This window comes from Scylla paramamosain, chromosome 18 (genome assembly GCF_035594125.1).
Source record: "Scylla paramamosain isolate STU-SP2022 chromosome 18, ASM3559412v1, whole genome shotgun sequence".
NCBI classification, from domain to species: Eukaryota; Metazoa; Arthropoda; class Malacostraca; order Decapoda; family Portunidae; genus Scylla; species Scylla paramamosain.
In genome coordinates this window covers 12,625,736-12,629,649 of record NC_087168.1, presented here as the reverse complement: position 1 = coordinate 12,629,649, position 3,914 = coordinate 12,625,736, and positions in this window count along the sequence as shown.

Sequence of the window (3,914 nt, the reverse complement as noted above, 5' to 3'; positions counted from 1 at the left end):
AGAAAGGGAAATCCATTGCTCCTGCTGCGGACGGAATTACATACGACATTTTGAATTGCTTGGGGAGTGTGGAGAATGGGCCTTTGCTTGATTTATTTAATATGAGTTTCCGGTTGGGTAGATTGCCAAGACAGTGGAAGGAAGCGATTACAGTTCCAGTACCAAAGGCCAGCGGTGGACACAGGCCAGTGTCCTTAACATCATGTATAAGATGATGGAGAAAATAATATTAAATAGACTTTTGTACTTGCTTGGTGATAATATTTCTAATGATGTGTATGGTTTTGTTAAAGGTAGGAGTACATCTGACTGTATAGTGGCTTGTCTTTCCAACCCATATGATTATTGTAGAGTTTTTGTGGATCTACAGGGTGCCTTTGATAGGGCAGATGGTCACATGATACTGTATGAGTTGGCAAATCTGGGAGTGACTGGTAGAATGCTTGGCTGGATTTCTCATTATCTTAGTGAGAGGAGTGCAAGGGTGCTGTATGATGGGAAATTTTCTGTTGTCCGTCATTTTGAGTTAGGAACTCCCCAGGGAGGGGTTCTTAGTCCCACTCTATTTAATATTCCAATGAATAGAATTGCAAAGGAAGAATATTCACCTGGTGTGAAGATTATGATATATGCTGATGATATATTGATCCAGTCGCCGTCTGCGGCTAAGATGCAGATTGCATTAAATCAACTCACTTATTGTTGTGTTGCCTTTGGGTTAGTTGTTAATGAAATGAAGACGAAATTTCAATGTAGGAGCCAGGGTAACACTACACTAACGTTAAATGGGAAGGAACTCGAGAGAGTGCAAGCATATAAAAATCTGGGGATGTACATAGGTTATAACAAGTCTGCAAAGATTGCTGAATTGCGGCACATAGAAGCCTTATGTCAGGACAGGCTACAGCCCCTACGTGCTCTGGCCTGCTCGGGTCTTGGCGTTGGGATTCCTGTCCTTCGTATGATGTACATAACTACTATTAGATCAGTTCTGGACTATGCTGCACCATGCTTGTCTAAGTTGGGGATGGAAAGGCTACGTAAACTTGAACTATTGCAAAATGAGGCCATGAGAATGATTTTTTGCTGTCAACGTAATGCAATGATTGATGCGATGCGACTGGAATTGAATTTGCCGAGTGTATGTGACAGAATACAAGAACTGTGTGTTAAAACTGTTATTAGAAATGTTAGACTGGGTAGACACTTGGATATTGTGAGAGAGCTGCAATGTACTAGAAGTAAATCTGCCTTTGTACGGCATGTTAAGGAGCTTATGATAAGGTACAAGGTTGCGCATCAGTGTTGTCCTTTACAGGTGAGCGACAACGGTGTTGTCCTTCCCTGGGAGGACGTGGCAGTGGAGGTGATAGTTGAACTTTTATCTAAGAGGAAATTTGAATATGTTACTGGATATCTGAGGGCTACGTACAGCCATATGGTCGATTGTATACAAAAGGAAAATAACATACATGTTTTTTGTGATGGGTCAGTGAGTGAGGATGGTCGAGCTGGCTGTGGTGTGATAATGTGTGATTACAACGAGTGTGAGGAGTCGTGTGAAAGTACAGTAGCTATTCGATTGTCTGATGGCATATCATCGATTCAGGCTGAATTGTATGCTATTTATGTAGCTCTTCGTGAAGTGTTAACTAAAGGTAAGGATGTGCGCATCTTTGTGGACAATTGGTCGGCACTAGATTCACTTAATAGTCGGAAACCTGTATATGCAGAAATTGTGTCACTATGTAAAGCCATTTTGAGGAGAATTAATGTTACATTTTATTGGGTAACCTCTCATGTTGGAATTCCCCAAAATGAAAAGGCAGATATGCTGGCCAAGTGTGGGGCTCAGAGAGATGTAATTGATGTGATATGTAACTTATCTATTCGGCAAATAAGGAGTGTAGTTAGGAAGGAACAGTATTGTATAGAAAGAACTAGGATGGCTAGGGAACATGTCAACAGTAGTACATTTGAACATTATGATACAGTTAGTAATCATGTTAGTGTTACCTATGGAAGAGATGGTGTAAGAAGTGATGCGGTGAAGATAAGGATGAGGTTAGGTTACAAGTATTATTGGCAGTACAAAGAAATATTTAACACTGAGGAAGCACGGTGCAGGGTGTGTGGGAAAGAAAATGGTCACACTTTAGAGCATTATGTATTGAGGTGTTAATGTGTTAGAGAATTCCGGAACAATAACATTGTTGATATGACTCTCCAGATTATGTGGATGTTACAGAATGGAGTGGTGGAAAAAATATTAAAGAAGTACAAGGCTTTTGCCCCACGATTATGATTTTTGGCTGGGTGACTCCTGTGTCCAGGAGTTTTTGTGATCTATGAGTAATTTTCAGTTGTGTTTATTTTCTTGTGCTTGTGGGTATATGATATTGTTCCTACAATATAAGTGCTGTAGAATTGATTTCTCATGATTGGTTATAATTTTTTACAATTCTGAATAATGTGGTACTGGGTGAAATTAGATATCTACTTCATCCAGTTGTCTGTAATTTGACAATAAATCTCTCTCTCTCTCTCTCTCTCTCTCTCTCTCTCTCTCTCTCTCTCTCTCTCTCTCTCTCTCTCTCTCTCAGAGAAAAGCGTAGTGTTGAGCTAATGAAACCCGAGACTATGATAACGAGAGACTATAAAGAGGGTTTACACGGGGCAATTCGCGGCTGCTTGCAGCCGCGAATTTTTCAAACGGGAGCGAGATGTAGCCGGGATTTGCCGGAGCGGCCGGGAAACCGCTGTTGGTCTGATCAGCTGGCATCCCGGCAATTTTCCATGGTCATATGAGAACAGCTATCAATAAAACAATTGAAAATAGGAGGAATGTTGTTGGAAAGTGCTTTAGTAATAAAAATTGACTATACCATTATATACAATAAATGAGTAAAATACGAGTATTTAAATTTATATGAAAAAAAAGGAAAATAGACGAAGAATTTGTTTGTTTACATCGTCATTGAGGAAGCCAGCGTCCCATCATGTGTGTATGGCATCATGAGCACCACAGACTGCAAGGCTATATAGACCAGGAATGAATTCACAACCATTTCTTCTTTTGTTTTTTCTTCAAGCACAGCAAAATTGCAATTATAGCAACCAGCTCGGAGGAGGAGGAGGAGTCCATCTTGTTTATTTTTTTATGCTGCCGACTAGCGGGCTAGCAGCTGCTCTCCACCGTGTGAATGTTTTCGAGTTTAACCTGCCGGCTTCTCCGGGTGGCTGCAAGCAGGCCGGTGGAAAAGCAGCCCTGTGTAAACTCGCCTGAAGAAAGGCAGCTGTGGCACTTAAGTTACTCTGCATAATAGAAATATCTAAATCTTCAACAAATATGAGTGGAGTTTAATCGTCAAAATAACAAGTGTCAACAACATCCGCACTAGCATCCGTAGAATGTCATAGCTGATGTAGATAATACGTACTGGTATTATTATTATTATTATTATTATTATTATTATTATTATTATTATTATTATTGGTAGCATTATTATCATTATTATTATTATTATTATTATTATTATTGTTGTTGTTGTTGTTGTTGTTGTTGTTGTTGTTGCTATTATTACTATTATTATTGTTATTATAATTATTGGTATTACCATTGTTGTTGTTGTTGTTGTTGTTTTTGTTGTTGTTTTTATTATTATTATTATTATTATTATTATTATTATTATTATTATTATTATTATTATTATTATTATTATTATCATTATTATGTTGCTGTTGTTCTTGTTGTCAGTGAGTGGCACCCGTATGCACATGTGCTGAACAGTATGCATGTAAACATGATACTGTACATCAGATAGAGATAATGAAAAGATAATTATGATACTCTGATCGTACCCGCCAAGGTCGTTTTCAAAGATATATTTTTTTCTTTATCAGAATCTGATAAT